The sequence below is a fragment of the Tamandua tetradactyla genome, chromosome 4, assembly GCF_023851605.1.
Source record: "Tamandua tetradactyla isolate mTamTet1 chromosome 4, mTamTet1.pri, whole genome shotgun sequence".
In the NCBI taxonomy this organism is placed as follows: Eukaryota; Metazoa; Chordata; class Mammalia; order Pilosa; family Myrmecophagidae; genus Tamandua; species Tamandua tetradactyla.
In genome coordinates this window covers 23078709-23093666 of record NC_135330.1, presented here as the reverse complement: position 1 = coordinate 23093666, position 14958 = coordinate 23078709, and the positions used below count along the sequence as shown (strand labels likewise).

General features: G+C 36.8%; 1 protein-coding gene and 2 pseudogenes across 2 annotated transcripts in view; 2 read left to right on the top strand and 1 right to left on the bottom strand.

Moving 5' to 3' along the window:
• NME7 (NME/NM23 family member 7) overlaps positions 1 to 14958 on the top strand; it is a 331620-nt gene that overhangs the window by 34885 nt on the left and 281777 nt on the right. The window lies entirely within an intron of this gene.
• On the top strand, positions 3506 to 5640 carry LOC143678833 (farnesyl pyrophosphate synthase pseudogene; annotated as a pseudogene).
• LOC143678909 (protein S100-A10 pseudogene) lies at positions 6599 to 6889 on the bottom strand (annotated as a pseudogene).

Here is a 14958-nt window from a genome sequence, read left to right as displayed (position 1 = left end):
ATCCCTCATGAATATAGATGCAAAAATACTGAACAAAAAGTTTAGCAAACTCTGCCAGTATATGTTATACCCAATAACATATAAAATGGATTATACACAGTGATCAAGTGGGATTTTTATTGGGAATGCAAGGTTGGTTTGACATCTGAAAGCCATTAGTATAGTGTATCCTATTAATAAAGTAAAAAACAAAATACAAAATCACCTCAACAGATGCAGAAAAAATATTTTACAAAATCCAACACTATTCTAAGTAAAAATTCTCAACAAACTAGGAGTAGAAGGTAACTTCTTCAACCTGATAAAGGGAATTCATGAAAAACTATAGCTAATAATATACTTAATGGTAAAAATATGAATGCTTACCTGTTAAGATTGGGAACAAGGCAAGGATATCTGCTTTTACAACTTGTATGCAACATTGTAATGGAGGTTCCAGCTAGGGTAATCAGACAATAAAAATAAAATGTATCCAAATTAGATAGGAAGAAGTAAAAATGCCTTTATACACAGATGAAAGACCCTGTGTGTAGAGAATCTTTAAGAATCTACATCCAAAAAAGTTTAATGAATTCAATACAGTTGCAAAGTGCAAGATCAATGTACAAAATCAATTATATTTCTTTACATAACAATGGACAATCTGAAAATAAAATTAAGAAACCAATTCCATTCATAATAGCCTCAAAAAGAATTAATATATTTGGGTATAAATTTAGTAGAAGTGTAAGACTTGTACACTGAAAACTGTAAAATATTGCTGAGTCAAATTAAAGAAGACCTAGAAAGTGGATCTATTCCACATTCATGAATTGAGAGAATCAATATTAAGATGGCATTTCTCTTTCAATTGATAGATTTGGTACAATTCCTATAAAAATCCCAGCAGGCATTTTTGCAGAAATTGGTAAGCTGGTCCTAATATTAATATGGAAATGTGAAAGACCCAGAATAGCCAAGACAATTTTGAAAAAGAAGAGAAAAAATTGTAAGACTTACACTTCTTGGTTTAAAAATTTACTATAAATTTACAGTCCTCATGGCAGTGTGGTACTGCCATAAAGATAGACACAAAGATCAATGAAGTAGTAACAAAAGGCCAGAAGTACACTTCTTATGGTGAATTGATTTTTGAAAAAATGTCATTCATTGAGAAAAGAATAGTTTTTTCAAGCAAGGTATTTGGGCAATTGGATATCTATATGCAAAAAAGTGAATTTGGACCCTTGCCTCACATCATGCCGAAAAAGTAACTCAAAATGGACTGCATATCTAAATGTAAGAGCTAATATTATAAAGCCCTTAGAAGAAGATATAGGAGTAAATCTGTGTGACTTTGGGTTAGGCACTTGTTAGATACGACACCAAAAGCATTAGCTACCAACTTTTCTCTCCCTCTGTCTCTCATTTATCTCTCTCTCTGTCTCTCATTTATCTCTCTCTATCCTTTATTTATTTTCACAATGGAATCTGGAATTAGCAATGTAAGTCAAGAAGATCATTTACTCTAAAGCATCATTCTGGGTTCCAATAGGACACAGATAGAGTATACTTACATGGGATAACTGAAAAGTTTGCTAAAGGAATTAATTACAGAAGTATGGTCAGAGTTAGGAGAAACTCACAAGGGATCGTGCATTATTCAAGGAAGGGGACTAGCAACAGCAGGGACCCATTACTACCCCCTCGAACTGTGGGGGCAAACGGAAAGAACTCCTTGATAGAATAGCCAGTGGGACGCCTGTCTGACAGGTCTTCTGTGCAAGGGAGACACCCGTGCAGTCTGGCGGGGAAGAAACTGGGGAAATAAATATGGTTATCTCATTCTTCTTTGGTCTTTAGCCAATGTCGCTCACTGGCCCCATCCATTTGAAAGTCAGATGCCAAGGGAGTCCTCTGATGACATCCTTGTAAGTCTGCCTCCTAGGCTCCCAGTAAGTTGAGGAAGAGCAGAGCAAAGTTCTAAAGAGACAAATAAAACGTCTAGCACATTTATTTTCAGGCCAGTGGTTCAGTGGCTATGGGATAAAGGCGTAAAAAGATCGAGCCTGGTGGACTCAACACCTTGACAATGGCTATTTTGATTGAAAAACTCAAGACTCAAAGACAATATTTTTGTTATTTTTTGTGTCATCAGAAGTTCTCTAGCCCCATAATAAAGTCAAATTTCTACTAGAATACTGAGTAGTATATATTTGCTTAAATATTCTCTTGCCAGAATTGGACCCAGATTTTTTTTTTTGGTTCAGATTAATTCCTTTTTGGAATATTGTGGTTCAGTTAATTGTTTACAATCAATGCCTGAGAAATAACTCTTGTGTTAGGGTTATGTAATACTTTACCAAGGTATTTCTTAAATTGATAGTCTAGAAAGCCACACATCCAAAAAAGTAAGGAAAGATGAACTCTTTCAGAATCTTTCTGGAAATACAAATGGATGTTCAAGCAAATAGTAGAGTATTGGGATTTTTCTGAATCTTGAATACTGATTTTTGTACAAGATCTTGTCTGGATACTAGAGTTTTAGACCTTATTCCTTAAGACTTTTATTTTGATAAGTATTAAAAAAAAATTCCCAGATCTAAAAAGTCACTATGGAGTTTCAAAAGAAATAAGTGATTTAGTTTCTATCTTCAGAAGCTCATTCTGTTTGGTTAGAGAAATAATTTGTATTGCACAGATACACTAGATGACAGCCCAGTGTACTATTGTGGGAAATCAGTCTGGCTATCAAGAAACAAGAATCCTTGTTGAGCTCTGCTACTCGACAAGTCACATAACTCTTGCCAAGTCACTTAACTTATCCAAGCTTCTGTTTCCTCATCAGGCATACTTCTTTGATCTTTGAAATTCTGTGAAATTCAAATTCCAAGTATGGAAATGTCAGTTGGTTGGGATTGGTCTGGGAAGACTTCACAATGTTCACATTTTCTGTAAGATGTCTAAGGCAAAGTTCAGAGAGAAGGTTTCCTTGAATAGACAATGTGTGGCATTTGTTTTTCACATGGCAACCTGTGGACTTAAGTTTATGGTTGTGATCTATACAAGTCTGAGAGGAAGAATTGCCAAGGATCTATAGGGCCCAAACTGAAAAAGTTCTAGCAAGCCCTATTCTCTGAAATTGGATGTGCACCTTTCAGAATGATTCCATCTTGTTTTATAAGTTTCCTGATTTATACTTAACCTATGGAAATGGTTCTTTTCTGGCATTTTTCGTTCTTAAACAAAATTAATAGGGAAATATGTTGAAAGTGCATTCCTAAGCATCACAATTGGGGAAACACATGAATCTGTGTTCTGTTTACTACAGCACTGACTTTTTTTTTCTGTAAACTCAAACAGTAATGTACTTTATTTCTGAGGTGTTTCAAAATGACTTTAAAAAAAAAAAGAAAATAAACTCTTAGAAATACCTAGAATTTGAGCATTTTATTTTTCCCAGCAATAGATGGCATTTGGGATTAAACTGTATATATATATCTTTTAATCATAAGAAAGATTACAACACAGCATCCAGGAACAGTGCACTCAGCTCCAGCTTCAGAATGAATGGAGACAAGAAATCTGGTATTTATGCCCAAGGAAAGCAGAGTTTCATGTAGTACTTCTCCCAGATTCTCAAGGTGCTGGTTGACCAAGGATGAGATGGGGCACCTACATATAAGAGATGCTATTGCTGGCTAAAGGAGATTGTGAAGTGCAGTGCCATTGGAGGTAAGTATAATCAGGGTTTGACACTGCTGGCAGTTTTCCAGGAGCTGAAAGAGCCAAAGAAGCAGGATGCTCATAGTCTCCAGTGGGCCCAGATTGTGTGCTGGTGTCTGGAACTGTTCCAAGCTTTTTCCTTGGAATCCATGATGTGTCAGACAGCATCATGGATTCATCCCTCACCTGACAGGGACATCCCTGCTACTATCAGAAGCCAGGCATAAGTTTGGATGCCATTAATGACGCTGTGTTGCTGGAAGGTGTGTATCTACCTTCTGCTGAAGCTCTATTGCTAGGAGCAGCCCTATTATCTGAACCTGATCTAGGGGTTCCTGTACTTTTCCTATCTGAGATCAAGCAGACTCTGGGTCTCGTCATAGTCCCCCAGGGCAATGTGGATCTTGGCAGATTCACTGAAAAAAGGTACAAATCCATTGTCAAGTACAAGACAGCTTTCTTTTCCTTCTGCCTTCCTGGAGCTGCTGCCATGCCTATGGTGGGCACTGATAGGGAAAAGGTGTGTGGCAATGCCAAGAATATTTTTCTGGAGATGGGAGAGTTCTTTCAGATCCAGAATGATTACCTTGACCTTTTTTGGGGACCCCAATGTGACTGGCAAGGTTGGCACTGACATCCAAGATAGCAAGTGCGGCCGGCTAGTGTTTCAGTGTCTGCAGTGGGCCTTTCTGGAACAGTGCCAGATTCTACAGGAGACTTAGGGGTAGAAAGAGGTTGAGAAAGTGGCCCAGGCTAAGGCCCTGTACCAGGAGCTGGAGCTGCCAGCTGTCTTCATGCAGTTCGAGGAAGACAGTTACAGCCGCCTTCTGGGTCTCATTGAGCAGCATTCTGAGCCCCTGCTATCTTCTAACTATCTTCTTGGGGCTGATGCACAGGATCTGCAAGTGGAAAAAGTGACCCAGACACTGCAAAGGCGGGGGAGGGTAGGCGCTTAATAAATTCATCTAACCATCAAAAGAAAAAATAATGATTATAACAGTTTTATTTAGGTCTTAAATAACTTGAATAGAATAATTAACTATTACATTTACTAATTCTCCTACCTTCATTTCCTAATATAATTGGCTCATCTAACTTTATTAAGAAGAGATGCTAAGCTGAAAGTAAATGATATTCTTTACATGGAGACCTTTCCACTTGAGCTCACCTTCAGTCTCCCTTTATAAGGTGGAGTTTTTGAGGGATCAATAGCCATCTGAGAACAATCTAGACAGGCTTAAAACTGCTTCTGGCTACATTAAAGTAAGGTTAATATTTGACATAATTCAATATGAGAGAGTACTTGGTCTTTGAAAGAAGCTGTGGAGGAAGAAAATTTGATGAAAAATTAGTATAAAACAAGTTATTGCTTAAAATCTAATGGAAAAATAAACTGATCATTGTCTTCCCGTTTCTACTATACTTTTCATGGTGACATCTGAGTAAAGCTATAGGAGTTGCTATGCTTATTTAATTATTCTGTCAGGCAATGCATCTTTAATGATCCACTATATTCTCAGAATGTTCAAGGTAATGTGAAGTTTGTTCTTTGGAAACTACCTTTCACTAACCTTTACCGGAAGCAGTTGGCTTGAGGTGTCAGATTCTCAAATACTGTTGATTTCCATTAGAATGTCATTCAGGATGAATATAGGTACCTGATGACTTAAGACTGAGCTTTAGAAAGCTGTTGAACTGTAAATTTTATCATCTATGTACTTTACTCCAGAATGTCTGTGAAGTTAGACAGAAGCAAATAATTAACTTGAAATAGTTTGAGACCAATTACTGAATATTAAATAGAAAAATTTTGAAAATCAGATATCTAGTAAGTTCAAGGTAGTTCTCTGTGATGTATTATATGAATCCTTTTAAATAGGATTTAGGCAGGGAGCACTTTCATATGAACAAAAGTGTTTGCCAATTGTGAAGTAATTTTTCTTGAAGTATAGCATTATAGAATGCAATGTTTACTTTAAAAATAAATTTCATATACATTTTCAATGCATTATTAGAATTGCAAGTCTGACAAGTATGGCCTAACTTTTATTATTATCATGTCATTTTTAAAATATCTGATTTGTTTTCCTAGGCTATTAAATTAAAAGGATTTTTTAGTTGCTGATTCTGGAGTCACCCAGCAAACAGAGTAGCATGTGTAGGCTATTTAGCCTTTTTTTTCCCTAAAAATCTCCACCAGTCTAAGGAGAGTAATTTTGGGCAAGTTCCTTAATTTATCTGAGTCAGTTTCAACATCTGTAAAATGGAGCTACTAATACTGTCTATTTCATAGATTGTTTAGATAAAATACCTAATACCGTCTATTTCAAAGATTGTTTAGATAAAATACTTAAGTGTTTAGGAGAGTGCTTAGCACATAGCAGGTGCTCAGTAGAAAGTGCTAGCCCTTTATTATCAGCATGATTGTTATGTAATATTGAATTATAATGAATTGTTTACATGTCTGGGCTTTATGCTATTGACCTCCTTAAAGTTAGGGATTGTTTCTTAGATTCAAAGAATGTACCACAGAGCTTGGTGTTAGATAGGCAGTTGATAAATATTTTGGAATGAATAAATAAGTGTGTGACTAAATAAGTGTATCTGATCAGCTATAGTCTGTTTTTTTTTTTTTTTTTTTTGGTATTAAAAAAGAAATTGGTTTACTGAGGGCAAGAGGATGCAAATGATTTAAAAATTAAAAGCTTATGTGCCATTTAATTGACTTTTCTTCCGCTGCTTGTCAAATGGGAGTTTGATTTTATTTATATGTTTTCCAAGGACCTCGATCTATTTTGAAATTCTTATGCAGAGAGAAGCAGTGGGGCAAATTCCTTAAGCAACTCTTGGGATAATTCTTATGAGGGTGGGGGAATTAATCCCTTAATTTGGCCTAATTATTTCCCTTTTGCTTCATGTGTACTACAAAATAGTCATTGCATGCGATGGTGAGCACAACAATTAGTGAAAAGAAGCTCTGGAAGCCCACTTTGGTATCTTGACACGGGTCCAGATCCTTCATTATTTTGTCCACAGACAGAAGATCTGTTTGATTTTTCAAAAATCTGGGGAATTCCTTTTCTATGAGTACTCTCAGATTTTGCTTTGTTAAGTAGCCTTTATCTCAGGCAAGTTTGTGAAACATAAACATAGTTTCCATGGCGTGTACCATTTGAGATAACATCTTGGTGAAGTCTGTTGAAACCTTGGCCAGGAGGCATGGGGCGAGCTGGGACACTGAGACAGTCTATGGTATGTTTTTGAAAACAAACAAATAAACAACAATGAAAAAACTTGTTTGACATTGAGATATTGCAAGAAATAAAGGTGGCCAGGAGTCAGAACATGTAATAGGCCTGTAAACAGTTTTGATCTCACATTCCTATATAGGGAAAAAATAAAATAGAAAACCACCCTCTCCCAAATAGGAGTGGTTACTTATAATTTATGTACTACTGTACTAATATATTGTATACATTGTAAATCATTTGCAGTAATAGAAAATATAATAGTTTAAGATAAAAAATAAATAGAAATATTGATATTTTCTTCCATTCCCTAGTGAGAGCTAATACTTCAGAAACTTTTGGCATAGGAAAAGGCATTTTGCCAGATTTGAATTCAGGTCTTGGTTTTGATATTTAATAGATGTGATTATTTAACTTCTCTATGGCTCAGTTTCCTATTCTGGAAAATGGACATAGTAATAATGACCTCCCAGGGTAGTTGTGTGATTTAAGTAAATAATATTTGCAAAGAACTGTGATGCTTGGTATATAATAAAAGTTCAGTAAATATTAGCAGCCATAATAATACTTCTAATAAATTGAAGTTATTTTTATTATATTGTCTTTTGACGATCCTTTTCTTTGGGAATTTTTTTATGAAATTGCTAGCTTTTCTCCATTCTAATACATTTTTATTTATTTATTTATTTATTTTTCTAATACTTTTTTATGGATGAGAAATTCCTAAATCATCAGTGCTGTTTTCTCAAATTCTAGTCCCATGTCTCTAAATGGTTATGGTAATTATTAGAAGGTCTGCCTTCATGTGAAAATCTGCAGGCCTTAATTTAATCTCATCATTTTTGCACTTGACAAGATCATTCATTCTCACATTCACTTAGGCTTGAAACCTTGAAAACATCTTTGATCAATCTCTATTTCTCATTTCCATATCTCTTATCTTTCTGTCACTGCTTGTTACTACTTATTTATAAATATTTCTAGTATCCCTCATTTCCTCTTCATTCTTACTATCACACATTTTAGGCCTGAATGACAACAGCTTTTTTGTCTCCTGTTTGTTCTCCCTGTTTTAGACTTTCTGCTCCCACCTATCCTTCCATTCATTCAGCCATTCTGTTAGAAAACATTTACTGAGTATGTACTTTTGTGAAGTAATTTTCTAGTAATACTGCCTTTGTTCTCAAAAACTCACATCCCTATGAAGTGAATATTATTTAGACATTTACTTCATGATCATGTTTCTCTATTCAAATGTTCACTTGCTCAGTGATTGACTATTTTTGTTTTCTGTTTCTTTTTTAAATTTAAGCATGTTTTATCTAAACCCTTTTATCAAGCTTTCTGTGACCTGTTGCAATCTCCATCCTGTCTGGTTTTCATTAAGTCCCCATTTTTTATTCCTAGCTCTGCGTTCTTGTGGCTTTTGTCATGATGACCATATGAATTGCTGTTCTTCAAATGCCTATAGTTTTATCACACAGCTTATCTGTGATGTAGTTTTCATATATATATGAAATATATATATATTTTAATACATGGGCAGGCACTGGGAAGTGAACCCAGGTGTCCAGCGTGGCAGGCGAGAACTCTGCCTGCTTAGCCACCATGGCCCACCCTGTGATATATTTTTACATTACATCTTTTCCTGTCATTTCATGTGTATTGGTGTTTATTTATCCATTTAGAATGATTGCAAGGCACCTGCAGATCAGGATCATTGCTTTGGCTTCTATTTATGCCTCCTTCTCCCACCCAAGACCCAGGCCCAAATCTGGGAGGGTGGTTATTCTAAGCCCCTGTCAATTCAGTCAGTAAAGAATCTGCTGATGATCATCCCACTTGAAAGGGACCCACACTGTCTGTACATTTTATAGGCTTTTTGTAATATTATTAAAACAGAAAATTCAAAATTGAATGTTAGTAATAATCAGAAAGGAAGAGTAAGGTGCAGCGCCCTTGATTTACCTCCTCTTCTTGAGCACGGGTATCCTAGTTATCATCCCAAAGGGATGGTAGGGGCTTAGAAAGTTCTGCTTTGCTTGTTTACTGATTAAACTTATACTTGAATGCAAACATATAATTTGGCTGATGCACATTAAAAAGAATTTGTTAATATATTAGTGATAAGCAACGAGTAATCAGCTCAATTAGTGGATTTGTAAAGGCAAAGTTTTTTTAAGTGGAAACCAAGTGGTAAGATATAGAAATACATACAAAATAAAATTTCTTTTATAATCCTGAATTAGAAATCAATTGCTATAGCTTCATATTTAAAGAAAGGATTATTGCCTTGGCTCTAACTTAAGTCCAGAGTTTTTAAAAGGGGATTTAACATTTCACATGAAAGGTCAGAAGGCTTGATTATATGATTTCAGCTGGGTAGAATATTGATGTGATGTGACATAGGATAATTTCAGCAGCACAAGACATACTTACTCTGTTTTGCTGATAATTCATTATTAGCTTCCAGATATAGTTGACAGAGGCCAAGCATTACCAAATAAAACAGGCATGCAAAAACCTGCTTAAATAGTGTTGTGTTAGGTAATGTGTAAACAGTTTTCAATAGGAATTAATTCTTACATGAGTCTAAGATTTTTGAACAGATATTATTTCAGTGCCAACTTATGCAAGGCACTCAGATGAGCCCTTCAGGGAATAAAAAGATGAGTGATACCCTCGTTTTTGTCCTCAAAAACCTTACATTACAGTAAGAAGATAAGATATGTATATAAACAATATAAATATGCTTCCAAAGGCTCAGATAAAGTGCAAGGGGATTTCAGAGTACTAAAAAATTCATTTGGAGGGCTCAGAGAGAATTTTATTGAGCAAATGGCATTTGAATTGTGCCTTGACAAGAAGATATGTGAAGATTGTGTTTGGACTGAGGGAGGATGTGCAAAAGTTTAGAAGAAGTAGCATAAAGAATGAAATATATGGTACATGTAATCAGTCCAGGTCTGCAGCATATTTAAGGGTTTATTTCAGCAGCATTCAGAACTCAAATGTGATCCTTTGTTGGTTTATTCCTGGGAAAACTAAACAAGCCAGTTGTTTACTGCTGTTTTACAGTCTTTACCTGTGCTTAACATTATTCGTCATCCGGAAAGGAGCAGCCAGTTTTCCTTCTCATGTGATGTTGGATAAGAACTAATTCTCTGATTTTTTTTTTCCCACTCAAGCAACAGTATTTACTATGTTTTTTTTTTTTTTTAAAGCAGTGGTGATAGGCTTGTGCAGAAGATGGGTATAAAGACATATACTTTCACTTTTGGACTTCCTGGAAGATGGCGGCTTAGTAAGACGCGCGGATCTTAGTTTCTTCTCCAGGACACCTACTAGGGGAGTAGAAACGATACAGAAAGCGCCCAAAGCCACAACAGAGATAAAAAAGACAGCGTACCCCATCCTGGAACGGCTGGCTGGCTGAGAGAAGCAGCTCGGGTGAGATCGCCGAGGCGCGCGGGCCTTACCGGGCGGGGTGGCAAGCGGCCGGAGTTACTCCCTTCCCCCTTCCCGGGCCGGCTGGGAGAATTGGAGAGGCGGTCCCCTGAAACAAAGACGGCTGGCGCCCACACCACGCGCAGCCCCCGGACCAACTGAGAGAATTGGATCGGAAACCCCCAGGCCGCGGAGAACGGTGACGGGTGGGGGAGGCCCCTTCCAAACCCGTGACTCCCGGGGAACGTGCACTCTCTCGGGCGGGCCGCTGCCGCTGGCGCCCTCCCGCCACGCTTGTTGCCCAGGGCTGACTAGGAAATTCGGACGGGCTCTTTCCCTGGCTGCGGCGACCAGCAACCCTCCCTGCATTCGGACACCCTCCCTGCGTTCGGACCCCGGGCCGGCTCAAGCCGCTTCGGCTAGCGAACCCCCAGGACGGCGAGAGTTTTCCAAAGTTTAAGGTCCCACAGCACCTTTTACTGGTGGGACCCGCAGACAAACGTGTGCCACGAGCGCCACCTACTGGGCAGGATAAGAAAAACAGAACCCAGAGATTTCACAGAAAAATATTACAACCTTGCTGGGTCCAACACCAAGAGAAATCTGAATAAATGCCCAGACGCCAGCAGCAGAAGATAACTGTCCACGCTCAAAAGATTGAGAATATGGCTCAGTCAAAGGAACAAACCAATAGCTCAAATGAGACACAAGAGCTGAGACAACTAATGCTGAATATACGAACAGAAATGGAAAACCTCTTCAAAAATGAAATCGATAAATTGAGGGAGGACATGAAGAGGACATGGGCTGAACATAAAGAAGAAATAGAAAAACTGAAAAAACAAATCGCAGAACTTATGGAAGTGAAGGATAAAGTAGCAAACATAGAAAAAATAATGGATAGCTACAATGATAGATTTAAAGAGACAGAAGATAGAATTAGTGATTTGGAGGATGGAACATCTGAATTCCAAAAAGAAACAGAAACTATAGGGAAAAGAATGGAAAAATTTGAACAGGGTATCAGGGAACTCAAGGACAATATGAACCGCACAAATATACGTGTTGTGGGTGTCCCAGAAGGAGAAGAGAAGGGAAAAGGAGGAGAAAAACTAATGGAAGAAATTATCACTGAAAATTTCCCAACTCTTATGAAAGACCTAAAATTACAGATCCAAGAAGTGCAGCGCACCCCAAAGAGATTAGACCCAAATAGGCGTTCTCCAAGACACTTACTAGTTAGAATGTCAGAGGTCAAAGAGAAAGAGAAGATCTTGAAAGCAGCAAGAGAAAAACAATCCATTACATACAAGGGAAACCCAATAAGACTTTGTGTAGATTTCTCAGCAGAAACCATGGAAGCTAGAAGACAGTGGGATGATATATTTAAAATACTAAAAGAGAAAAACTGCCAACCAAGACTCCTATATCCAGCAAAATTATCCTTCAAAAATGAGGGAGAAATTAAAACATTCTCAGACAAAAAGTCACTGAAAGAATTTGTGACCAAGAGACCAGCTCTGCAAGAAATACTAAAGGGAGCACTAGAGTCAGATACAAAAAGACAGAAGAGAGAGATATGGAAAAGAGTGTAGAAAGAAGGAAAATCAGATATGATATATATAATACAAAAGGCAAAATGTTAGAGGAAAATATTATCCAAACAGTAATAACACTAAATGTCAATGGACTGAATTCCCCAATCAAAAGACATAGATTGGCAGAATGGATTAAAAAACAGGATCCTTCTATATGCTGTCTACAGGAAACACATCTTAGACCCAAAGATAAACATAGGTTGAAAGTGAAAGGTTGGGAAAAGATATTTCATGCAAATAACAACCAGAAAAGAGCAGGAGTGGCTATACTAATATCCAACAAATTAGACTTCAAATGTAAAACAGTTAAAAGAGACAAAGAAGGACACTATATACTAATAAAAGGAACAATTAAACAAGAAGACATAACAATCATAAATATTTACGCACCGAATCAGAATGCCCCAAAATACGTGAGGAATATACTGCAAACACTGAAAAGGGAAATAGACTCATATACCATAATAGTTGGAGACTTCAACTCACCACTCTCATCAAGGGACAGAACATCTAGACAGAGGATCAACAAAGAAATAGAGAATCTGAATATTACTATAAATGAACTAGACTTAATAGACATTTATAGGACATTACATCCCACAACAGCAGGATACACCTTTTTCTCAAGTGCTCATGGATCATTCTCAAAGATAGACCATATGCTGGGTCACAAAGCAAGTCTCAACAAATTTAAAAAGATTGAAATCTTACACAACACTTTCTCGGACCATAAAGGAATGATGTTGGAAATCAATAATAGGCAGAGTGCCAGAAAATTCACAAATACGTGGAGGCTCAACAACACACTCCAAAACAACGAGTGGGTCAAAGAAGAAATTGCAAGAGAAATTAGCAAATACCTCGAGGCGAATGAAAATGAAAACACAACATATCAAAACTTATGGGACGCAGCAAAGGCAGTGCTAAGAGGGAAATTTATTGCTCTAAATGCCTATATCAGAAAAGAAGAAAAGGCAAAAATTCAGGAATTAACTATCCATTTGGAAGAACTGGAGAAAGAACAGCAAGCTAACCCCAAAGCAAGCAAAAGGAAAGAAATAACAAAGATTAGAGCACAAATAAATGAAATTGAAAACATGAAAACAATAGAGAAAATCAATAAGGCCAGAAGTTGGTTCTATGAGAAAATCAATAAGATTGATGGGCCCTTAGCAAGATTGACAAAAAGAAGAAGAGAGAGGATGCAAATAAATAAGATCAGAAATGGAAGAGGAGACATAACTACTGACCTCACAGAAATAAAGGAGGTAATAACAGGATACTATGAACAACTTTACGCTAATAAATACAACAATTTAGAGGAAATGGACGGGTACCTGGAAAGACATGAACAACCAACTTTGACTCAAGAAGACATAGATGACCTCAACAAACCAATCACAAGTAAAGAAATTGAATTAGTCATTCAAAAGCTTCCTAAAAAGAAAAGTCCAGGACCAGATGGCTTCACATGTGAATTCTACCAAACGTTCCAGAAAGAATTAGTACCAATTCTCTTCAAACTCTTCAAAAAAATCGAAGTGGAGGGAAAACTACCTAATTCATTCTATGAAGCCAACATCACCCTCATACCAAAACCAGGCAAAGATATTACAAAAAAAGAAAACTACAGACCAATCTCTCTAATGAATACAGATGCAAAAATCCTCAATAAAATTCTAGCAAATCGTATCCAACAACACATTAAAAGAATTATACATCATGACCAAGTAGGATTCATCCCAGGTATGCAAGGATGGTTCAACATAAGAAAATCAATTAATGTAATACACCATATCAACAAATCAAAGCAGAAAAATCACATGATCATCTCAATTGATGCAGAGAAGGCATTCGACAAGATTCAACATCCTTTCCTGTTGAAAACACTTCAAAAGATAGGAATACAAGGGAACTTCCTTAAAATGATAGAGGGAATATATGAAAAACCCACAGCTAATATCATCCTCAATGGGGAAAAATTGAAAACGTTCCCCCTAAGATCAGGAACAAGACAAGGATGTCCACTATCACCACTATTATTCAACATTGTGTTGGAGGTTCTAGCCAGAGCAATTAGACAAGAAAAAGAAATACAAGGCATCAAAATTGGAAAGGAAGAAGTAAAACTATCACTGTTTGCAGACGATATGATACTATACGTCGAAAACCCGGAAAAATCCACAACAAAACTACTAGAGCTAATAAATGAGTACAGCAAAGTAGCAGGTTACAAGATCAACATTCAAAAATCTGTAGCATTTCTATACACTAGTAATGAACAAGCTGAGGGGGAAATCAAGAAACGAATCCCATTTACAATTGCAACTAAAAGAATAAAATACCTAGGAATAAATTTAACTAAAGAGACAAAAAACCTATATAAAGAAAACTACAAAAAACTGCTAAAAGAAATCACAGAAGACCTAAATAGATGGAAGGGCATACCGTGTTCATGGATTGGAAGACTAAATATAGTTAAGATGTCAATCCTACCTAAATTGATTTACAGATTCAATGCAATACCAATCAAAATCCCAACAACTTATTTTTCAGAAATAGAAAAACCAATAAGCAAATTTATCTGGAAGGGCAGGGTGCCCCGAATTGCTAAAAACATCTTGAGGAAAAAAAACGAAGCTGGAGGTCTCGCGCTGCCTGACTTTAAGGCATATTATGAAGCCACAGTGGTCAAAACAGCATGGTATTGGCATAAAGATAGATATATCGACCAATGGAATCGAATAGAGTGCTCAGATATAGACCCTCTCATCTATGGACATTTGATCTTTGATAAGGCAGTCTAGCCAACTCACCTGGGACAGAGCAGTCTCTTCAATAAATGGTGCCTAGAGAACTGGATATCCATATGCAAAAGAATGAAAGAAGACCCATCTCTCACACCCTATACAAAAGTTAACTCAAAATGGATCAAAGATCTAAACATTAGGTCTAAGACC